Below are 11647 nucleotides of genomic sequence, written 5' to 3' on the forward strand. Positions count from 1 at the left end.
TCCTGCTCCAACTACACTACATGCCAAACGAGCTACATGGCATCCACCTTTCAACACCTACCAAGCTGTTAAATATGCTTATGCGTCATCCCTCAATGTCTCGGACTGTTGGATCTGCACTGCTATTCCTACTGTTCATGGGGGATTGGTGCTAAATACAGTCCCTTTAGGGGCTAATGAAACCTGGATGAATCTGATTTATGATACATCAAAAGTTACTTCAAAGGACAAGATAGCATTACATTTGTTCGACCGTCGAAATGGAACTGTGAGTTTCCAGAAATTTGTTAAAGTTAAGGTAGGATGGAGTTTTTGTAATGTAACAGTTCCCTATAAGTGTAATAATGACTCCTCCTACTGTAATACAACCTACAATTCATTTTGTAAACTGATGTATAAAACATACAAAGAGGTAAGGAATGATTTTGTTTTATACCAACAGTTGACAGTGATTGATAAAAAGGTATTTCATTCTGAACAAGGTTATGTACATAGTAATGTCACTACTAAGGTAGAAAACTGTTATTTTGTGTATGGTAGAAAAGCCTATAAATGGCTGCCAGGAAACTGGTCTGGCAGCTGCTTCCTGGGCTACCTAGTCCCAGCTATTCAACATGTATCTGCTTTACCTCAAGGAAAAATTTGGAACATTCGAGAGGTCAAGAAACCTACCAATCCAGTAGGTCAAGTTGATGCTTCATGGATCTATCATCATGATTTAGCTCATGCTGGCACTAAAGGACTATCCCATATGGACTTGGGTGATGACATTATATCATGAGCTGGTATAATTCCAGCATATGGAGCAGTGAAATCAATTTGGGAACTGAGAAAGCTATCCAAATTGCTTGAAATATTAAGCAATGCTACATTTTCTGCCTTAGAACTAGTGACTGATGAACTGACTTCTATGAGAGGTGTAATCCTCCAAAATCATAGGCTCTCGATTTCACCCTAGCGGCGAAAGGGGGAACTTGTGCTTTAATCCAGGAGGAGTGCTGTATGTTTATTCCCGGCAATCAGCACAAAATTGAAAGCCATCTTGAAGTGATTCAAAGAATTTCCGAACTCTCTAAGGCCAAAGAGGCCGATAGTTCAACATGGGCATGGTTAACCAACCTGTTCTCAGGTTGGGGAGGTGGACTGTTGAAGTTGATTTTATTAATTGCAGTATTAGCAATTGTTGCTTTTCTTGTCATATTTTTAATCAAAGCACTGATCTTGAAATTGATGTCTTCAAAAACTGTGAATAGGGTGCCTAAGTTTTATATGCCTGCAACTATGAATGTAGACAATGACATGACAATGTTTACCAATGATGAAAAGACCAGTAACATGGTAATGTTAGATTTGGGACAAATGTATGATAGGTTAAGTGGTGATGCTTACACAGCATCAAATGGGGGATTGTAGAATATGAACAGCCAAAGCATGTGTTTGAAGGAATTGAGTACGTGACAGTCTGCATGTATTAAGATGTACTGTGTACTATGAACTTTGAATGAACTGTGAGTAGTGGAAAATTACTGAAAACAAGAGTCTTCTTGAAAGCAGGAAATGTGCCTTATACAGGAGTATATCCGATTTTCTTTCTCTGCCCAGAGATGTAATGATGTGGACTGCTTTATGCTTATGGGTAAATCATTGATTGGTTAATTGTCTTGTATAACAATCCAATTGGTTCATTTTATATTGTTGTACCATCAGCAATATTCACAGTATATAAGCTAGTGCATTCCTTAGTTCTGGGAGTCTCGCTGGTGCTTTTCCATGAGGCTGCCACACATGTGTACTGTAGTTAATAAATACCACTGAAAGAGAGAAAGAACTGCATTTGTCTTCATTCTCAAGGTAATGTGTAACATAACATATCAATAAGGGTGTGTATACCCCCCATAGCCATGGTATGCTCCGATGGTCATCAGTGTAAGAGTATTGGATTAGTCATACATGGTCTGCTGATGTTGAGAGCTGCGAATCAGACATTCACAAAAGACATCTGTCCACATATCATCCCGGGTATGCATTTCTGGAAAACATAGGGGCTGTGAGCATTAAAGCTGACATTACCAACACAGTAGTACACATTCAGCAATGAGCTGTACACCTGTAGGGTGCAGAACAGGTGCACAGCATGCAATGTACATGGGTGCAGTGGTATCCAGGGGAATGGGCTTCACCTAGTTACACAGCACATGCATCACACACATATATACTGTTGCTAGCATGGATTGACTGTAGCTGCACTGCATGCTGTTGGGTACCTTATGTTATGCATGTTGACAAATAGGTAATAGGAGGCCTGTGTGTACTATTATTGTGCAACCTCACCTGTATGTGTGTGTGTGCGTCCTGGTGGGTAGTTAGTTTGTCTGTAGGGTCACTCTGGTAAAGTGGAGGGAGGGTGATGCATGTAGGATGCGTGTGTGCATGTGTGTGTGTTTGTGTGGCTGGCCATGTATGCACGTGTGATTTGTGGGGTGTTCATACAGCAGTAACTCCCTCTGGGATCATGCAGTACATGGACATGGACTGCCACATCTCACACTAGGAATACTTGTTATGTACGTAATCACAGGACAGCTGATAGTATAATATGGTCTGTAGCATGGAACGAGCATTGAGAGGGAAGGCAGACACCAGGTACACCCTTAATATCGCATTCAGCAGAGAGATCACCTACAACCAATTTATGCAGCACTACAGATGCATTGGGGAATTACTAGTCAACACCAGGGAGTGTATCCATATATTACAGTCGTCACATGATAGGCTGATTGAGCAGCATATCTGGCATGTACATACACATGACACACCAATGTGTGATATTATGGATTGAACATAGTAACCCACACATATAGGGGCCATGCTCATGATGTCCAGACATACACAGGGTGAACACCGAATGAGAGCAGTGAAGCCGTCCAAAACCACTACACACAGGTCAGGAAGGTAATGTAGTAACAGGTGTTGTGTTGTGATTGCTTGTGTAGGCATTTAGAGGACTGATATGTTAATGAGTGGTATCAATGTGTGTATGTTACCAAGTGTGTTGCAGGATGGGGTACACATGGACATATACTTGGGACTGTCTGTAAAGTCATGGACAGGTAGGTTTTATGGTGGTTTTGTGTGTGTGTGTGTGTGTGTGTGTGTGTGTGTGTGTGTGTGTGTGTGTGTGTGTGTGTGCACTGTTAGGCAATGCTATAGAGGTTTTACAGTGCATTTATTGTTTTCCCCCACAGGTGGCGAGGTGGGTCAGGGTCCCTCCTGCATGCAGTCTGATGTTGATGTCCATACAGACACCAAAGATGATGATAATACTGTTGAGGCACAGGTGGGGTTGTCAGGGGCTGACAATGTCCCATCATTTGACATCTCCCTTTTAGCCACCCCAACCCCACACACAGTTTCAGTGCCTATACATACCCCATCACCAGTGGCTATAGCAGAAGGACAGCTGGTGTTTGGTGGCAGTGCATAGGAAAGTGTGGTAACCATGCCTACTGTGTCTGGTTGCAGCAGGTATAGCCAGATTTCTGGCAGGGCACCACATAGGCAGATGTCCAGGAGCTCATGGGAGGGCCACTGAACATCATGCCCCTGGCAGCGGTGACATAGCTGGTACCAGCAGGCACATGTTTCAGGCTGTCATGGTGGCACAGGCACGTATGGAACGTTACATCAGACAGGGCCTGAGGCTGCAGAGGGCTGCTCTCACATCTGTAAGCAACAACATCCATGAACTGTCTGGTGCCATCCATGCTTATACCGAGCTCATGGATAGACAGCATAGTGAGATGATGGCCCTCCTCTACCATGGTATGTCCGTACTTAAACATGTGGTGGGGTGCAGCGATGGCCATGTGGATGTAGGCCAGCAACACCATCAGCTGGCAGTCAATGTGGATGTGCTACGACACCAAGGGGCTCTCACAGTGGCAGTACCAGCCTTGGCAGTACCGGAGGCGTTGTCCACAACACACCAGTGCAGGCCCACGTGCATGTGGTCCTGGCCAGTTCCAGGAGGGACTTGGTACCAGCGGACATTTGTCATCAGCAGGTGAGAGTAGCAAATTGAGGCCTGTACCTGGATGTGCCCATGGAAACCCTGGCAGGCACAGTTTACATGTCCATGGCCAGAGGCAGTGAACTGCACACCCTGCCAAGTATGGTTTGCAGCTGTCCATAAACATCTGTGTAGGGCAGCCACATGGCAGAACTGTGTGTGATGCATACCCACACACTATACAAACACACCTAGGGCAACCCCATACCTACACACATCACATAACCACACCCAGCTCACCTCAGTACACCTCTCATGCACAAATATGGTGTCATATATGACCCACCCTTGGCCCCGGGCAAACCAACAACACACCCTGTGTATATGATGATACCTGTGCCACATCCCTGTCATCCATGCCATCAGTGCAGGGACAGGCTAATATGGTTTTGATGCACACAGTGACTGTACTACAGTGTACCACAGTACTGCAGTGTAACATGTAAGGAGCACATTGTAATGCATATATGTCAGGTAGTGTAGCCATCCAGCAATGATGCATTATAGCTGTTAGTAACACAGGTTGATTGTGGTCTCTGTAATGTTATCCATTTGTGTTGTAGGTGTACATGTGTCAGCACGAGGATGGTCTGTAGTCATATTCCACAATGGGGTATGGCACTGTGGTGACACCATGGCTGTGACATATCTGGAGTACAGTTGAACACATGTCCTAGGTTAGTATAATGGTTATTGCCTGTGCCACATGGACAGGTGACCCGCTGGGGTGTGTATACCCTGCAACCTGATGTAGACCCTTCCACATACATGCACACTGTTACTTGGCAACACTGGGACTAGACCCCTACCTAGGTATGTAGTGATACTGAAGTGGGTGGCTTACATTGCACACACCAAACAGCGTTTAGGGTGAGGTGTATCCCAGGTTACATGTTACATGCAGAACTTCCCCAGACATGTACAGTATGCTAATGGGGGATGTAATGGGTGTATATGGACAATACATAGTGTGACATACCTTCATATACACATTAACACACACATAACAGGCAGACACACATTCGGGAGACCAGGGCCTATCGCTGCTAACTAACTTGACCATGTGTCCAGTGTATTACAGGTAGGCTGCACAAAGCACATGCATAACTGGCCTGGATTCTGGTATCAGTTGCCTGTATGGTTGATGGTGACAGTGGTAACCATGACTTGGTACATGGGACATATACCGGGTGTACCCTGGTGTAATGACAGTGTACACAGTACCCACATCCCCCAGTGGATATTGTACTCCCTGAAACCCATGATGACACTCTGCCATATCCACCATCACACATTGACCACAACTGTGATGCAACCCATAGTATATCCCAACAGTGGTGCAACAGGGATATGCATCTAATGCACATACACATGCATAGTAGGGTGTTGCATTGTCATGCCTCACCTATGGGCAACAACAACACTATCATTACTCCTGTGTGGCAATGGGTATTGTAATAGGAGTATGTGGCCTCAGAATGCTGTACCCTACAGATATACGGACATGCACACATACACACACTTGCCAGAACACAATGGGTATCCCATGCCTATCACCCATATAAACAACACTGTTGTGCTGGTACTGCAAGGCTCGTGTAGCTGCTATGGAGAGGAGCTTAACAGGGTACATGTAATGTCCCATACAGCAGCAGCCACAACTGACTATGGCAATGGGTGTTGCGGTGGTTGTGAAGGCCCTCATGGAGTTCCCAAATACAGATGTGCTAACACACAGACACTGCTATACTCAGTCATGCACATGTACACGTGTCAGTACAGGGGTGCATCGCTGCAGGTGGTCATAGCTGTGTACCTAGCTATTGTCCGAGGAGAGATGGGTTGTGTAGGGATTGTGTGTGCAGTGGTTTTCTGCCACCGGCCAAGTGGCAGCAGGCAATCTATCGAGAGGCACTACTGTGGTGACCCTCAGGGTGAGAATGACATGCATTAGCCAATCCTCCAGGTGCCTCCTGCACATGGCCACTGAGGTGATCAAGTTGACATGTATGCAACATGCATTACAACACATGGTTAGTGTCTGTGATGGAGACCTGTACCCAAGCATGTTCTGTTGACTGTGGTAGTGTAGTGGAGGTACCCATGGCATATGATGCATACAGGGTGTCATCTCCTATATGTGGCAGTTCTTACACAGCTGGGCAGACATGTCAGTGTCAATCAAGCTTAGGTTGCCTGTATATATCCCAGCTGGATACCTGCCATCTGCACATCTGTACAGGGACTGACAGTCATCAACTTGGCAAGTAGCTATGCAGTAGGATGAGTGTGTTGACAGATAGACATTTGACAACAATAAGTATGCCATAACTACGTCAGATGCCCTCACTAACATGTGCTGTACAGACAGTAGTCTACAGTTACATTCCACATGTTGGATCATTACCCAGTAGGGGTTATATACTGTGAAGCAGCTCACACACCAGGGATACAACATGGAGGCCTCTATGCCTGCAGGTGTGCCAGTTGTCAGTACTATATTTAGCACTCTGCCGTTGCCTGGGTAAGCACTGACAACAGTAGTACCACCATGATACACTACATGCCAGTGTGACAGCATGTACCCTGGGCTACTACCCCTGCATGTAACACATTCACATGGATAACAGTGCTGTACAGGCCTGATATATGTCTATGTTACACACATGACCCTCACACGCCTTCCTACTGTAATGACAGCATATAGGCGCATGTATTGTACATGCTATTATATATACTTTTACAGATGTCATTACCCTGCTATGTTATCAGACTGGGTGATGTGAACTGGTTAACAGGGATAAGCCATGCTTAGCAAGTATCAACATTGCTGCAATATAACAGCTGAGCTGATTTGCACACTGGTAAGTGAAGCCTACAATGTGTAAGCGAATGTACGTTTACCCATAGCTTAGCACCACTTAGTTCCACGCACCCCACTTAAAGCTGTTCGAAACTGCCTTAACCACTCTGTATCCGACAGCCCTCATTCTGCCCAGCAACAAAATGAACAGCTCTTGCAGGTCTTGAACCCATGACCCTGTACACTATAGTCACAACAGTTAACCACTATGCCATGACCACTGTGAAGACAGCTGTTGTTTTACCAGTATATCTGTCAATACACATATTGAGTAATATTGAACAATTGCCTTTACTTCCACAATTGTGCTGTACTTGTTATTAATATGACTGTTGCATCACATATGTTGTTTTATCATAATGTATACATGGCAGATACATACTGTGTGATACATCTGGGAGGGTGTACACAACCGTGAAGTTTACACATGACATAAATATGAATATATACATATAATAGGTTGATATATGTCTACATGTACAAACACATGTATACTCATATATATGTCTGTATACACATCTGTATAGTGCAACATATATATGGCCATGTGTGCATCTCTTTATATATATATATATATATATATATATATATATATATATATATATAGATAGATATGTATGCACATCCTATGTGTACAGATATGCCTATTTATGTGGAATATATATGTAGATATTTATAACTATATGTGCATACATATCTATTCTGGTATACCTATTACTGTCAATGTATGTGTAGCTACCCATATGTATATGTGCATATGTATCTCTATCTGTACATGTGTAGACACATATTGCTCTGTACATGTATATATCTGAGTGTTTATACGTATATATATATATATATGTACATATACATATCCATCTATGTATGTTGATATTCCTATATGAATATATCTATATATACAAAAGATGAGTGCCAAAACCAGAGCGGAAGCTAAGTCAAGCTATATCCACGAGATTGTAATGAATCCACACAATACGAACGTTTAAAACAATAAAAACATTCCATTATATATATATATATATATATATATATATATATATATATATATAGATATATGGATAATTATATATACATATATGTTCACCATATGTCCTGAACATGGAGTGGAACCCTACCTCAGCCCCAGTAGTCCCAACCTCTTAGTGCAAGAGGATGTCAGCTATGTATTGCAGGTATATTTGTAGACTATTGCTACTGTAATAGGGATTGTCTTCACAGACATGTTGCGTGTGGGAGGTCATATCTGCCTCTAACATGCATCACTGGCTACTGAGAGACATCCTAAGGGCATCATTGTACAGTACCACTGCTAGCACAGTAATGATCCTGTGGACTACAGCAGATATATGGCCAATATATGTGGACAGTCTGACACACTCTGGTCAGTCCAGAGGTATACGCAGAACCCCTTAGTGCAAGATGTGGACCAGGCCTGACAATGTGGATGTTAATAGCCATGTAGATGGGTATATCATGTACATAATGGTATACATTTGTCCCCATAGGTTATGCATTCACACACCCCTGTCTGCCCTGACACACATAACCACTGGTACAGAGGTGCCATGACCACATACTACCCACTAGTTAGTGACATACATCTGTACAGCATCCCACTGCTTTGTCTGACATACATGACTGTTATGGTGGCCGAGCAGCAGCACATCTGGCAAGTATCTGGACATAACATTTCACTGGGTAAGTACACTAAGCTGCTAGGCATGTAACAAAGCACTGTGCAGGCTACAGGCAGACTGCCACAACACTGGCCCACATTTCCTATGGGGGAATACTCATGTACCTGCATATATAGCAGGCTCTACAGGCATTTCACAGCTCAGAGTAACAGACAGCTGTGTGAAAGAGCATAACCACAACCAATGTGAACACAGCGACATATGGTAAGCTAACGTAATATTACAGTATATGGACTATCTGATCAACACCATCCTCTTATGTGTCACTCACACACTAACCCTACATATACTGGGCCACTACACAGTGCGGTCTTATGACTGTCTGTGGTATGGGACGTGTGTGTTTTGCCCTACAAACATGTACACCGATAGGGTAACATACAGTGGAGCATCATGTAGCATCAGATAGAACAGGACCAAGAACAATGACATCTACTACAGTCTGTACACAGGCCAAGGTATATATTCACAATACACACACTGTTGACAATCACCATAAGTACACAGACCTCAGTACTGTACACACAACCACAGAATGGCCAGGTTATGTCCTCAAATATAACCCCTGCTATGCATAACATGTGTAGCAGTCTGATATCTCACTGGCTTATCAGATATGATGTCAATAAATATGGTATACAGAACATATGCACCTCTTACTGCATGGCATATGTACAAAGGTTGACAGAGTTATGGCTAGAGGCACAAACACAGGGCCAGTATTGACATGTTGTTGTGATAACCTCATACATTTACTGTTCTAACAGGGTTTGTTGCAACTATGTCCTATGAGGGATATGAATTCGATAACTCTCATGGCTGTCACCATGTACTGACTGCAATCCTCACACTATGTTTCTGCAGTTCACAGATAGGTGCTCTGGGATAACACAAGAAACAAAAGGCACCACACATTGCCCAGTCTGCAGATGGCCCTACAGATGGGGGGTTCCTCATAAACATAGCACTAACATGACAGATATTAAAACATGTAGGACAGATATATCCACACACACCCTGTTAAACCAACATTACTTCAGGTGCAGTATAGCAGCACTTACATTCTGTAGTCATGTCAGGCACATCCCCCTCCTGTGTGTTGGCCTGTTTCCACAGTGTATGCTGTTAGAGGTAAATCCCCAATCCATCTGTGATACTGTTTGCCAAACAACATATCTAGTTCCTGCTCACAGTGAATGAAAAGGCCCAACACCAACATGATGTCCCTAGATATTGGAGTGTGTTTCCATGCAATTGGTTACGGGAATGTTACCACAGCTGTTCCACATGCAGTCAGCTAGAGGAGAGTTGCAATTCGTGAAGAGGCCATCAGCCGATCATGAGCATCACTTACAACACACATGCTGCTGCCTAAACAAAGTCTCCACATCCACCAGATAGGGAGTGAGAGAGGCAGACAGAGGCAAAGATAAGTCAGGGAGGGGTGGGAGAGTAAAACATAAGCATGTTTGTGTCACACACCTACCAGTACAGGCTATCAAACCCCTGACTATGTATTGCTATCACATCTATGCAGTTATTGGATGCTCCACATAGGTTACATGTTGAGGAGCCCTCCAAACGTATATGAGATGGTGAGTAACATCTGCAACAGTGATATGATAGCTATACAGTAGGTGTAGTACACGTGCCTGTCCGCATGAATAGGTGTCAGCGTCAACACAGCCACACTCTCTCAGGGACCCACACACATTGACACACTTGGCAGGGTCAGAAATACAACTCCTCACTAGTTAGAGTGCCACAATACAGTACTGTGCAGGTATCACATGCACCACAGGGGTTATCCAGAGGTTATATAAGCCAAGGGTATGTGGAGGTGTCTGACATCAGACAGCATGCTTCAGTATGCCAATGGGGGTTGTAGTGAGTGTGAATGTGGTCATAGGCATCATACACCACGCACACAGACACAGAGTGCCAGTACTGACATGCATGGGTGCATTGCTTCATGGATGTGTAGTGGTCAACTGTACCAGAATGCTATCCAAGGCTAGGTGATGGGTATAACTTAGCATCAGGCCACATGACAATGGGCTCAGGGGTGTAGTATCTGGATTGGCCCACACAGGTGGGTATTGTATTCACCATCCAGTCACCTGGGTAACTATTGTGTGTGGTCATTGCTGTGCATTGCTTGCCATGTATGTGTTCCTTCCTCCATGACATGGACGGTGTCTGGGATGTGCACACGTCCCACATGCATGTACAGTGACATGTGGAACTGTACCTGGGATGTCTGGCCCATGTTGTGTACACAGATTGTTATCATCAGATGTGCCAGTCCTGGCCTCATGTGGTGGGAACTGGTAATGTACAGCAGGTTGACCCCACACCTACATTGATAGCATGATACAGGTATTCCTTGGTGTCAGTGAGATCTGTGCATACAGGGCACGTGTTTAAGGCATGGTATGTCCTTTGTGGGTCACATTTGATGGCACCACAGGTGTTGCAGGTGTCCAGTGAGGAACATAAGGTAAGTACACTGTCTGCATGTACGTGCCTATTGGACTGATGGACAGGGTGCCATGCCCTTTGTAGCCCACTGCAATCACACCATGGTTACTATCAGTGGGCAATATGCAGGGTACTACCAATGTAGCGTTTGTTGCCTAGGCAAGTGTGTGTGTGTGTGTGTGTGTGTGTGTGTCTGTGTATGAGACATGGGTTGAGATTGTTCTCTGGGTATTACAAGGGTTGCTAACTTTGTTCACCAGGCCTTGATGTCACATGTAGGGGTATGAATTTGCACCCCAGCCTCTTGTGTATTTCACATCTGTTGTCCCTGTAAGGTGAACATTGTGACATATACTAGGGCCACCATATAAGAAATTTGCTAAACCTGCTCCACAATGAGTTCAGTTGTAACACGCTCACCACCACCCTCCCCACAGGATATGAATGACAAACACAGATACACACACACACACACACACACACACCTGCCATGTCTGGGATTAGAACTCCTACCTAACTAGTTTATTACATAAC

The sequence above is a fragment of the Protopterus annectens genome, chromosome 8.part0 (assembly GCF_019279795.1).
Source record: "Protopterus annectens isolate FY-2018-M chromosome 8.part0, PAN1.0, whole genome shotgun sequence".
In the NCBI taxonomy this organism is placed as follows: Eukaryota; Metazoa; Chordata; order Ceratodontiformes; family Protopteridae; genus Protopterus; species Protopterus annectens.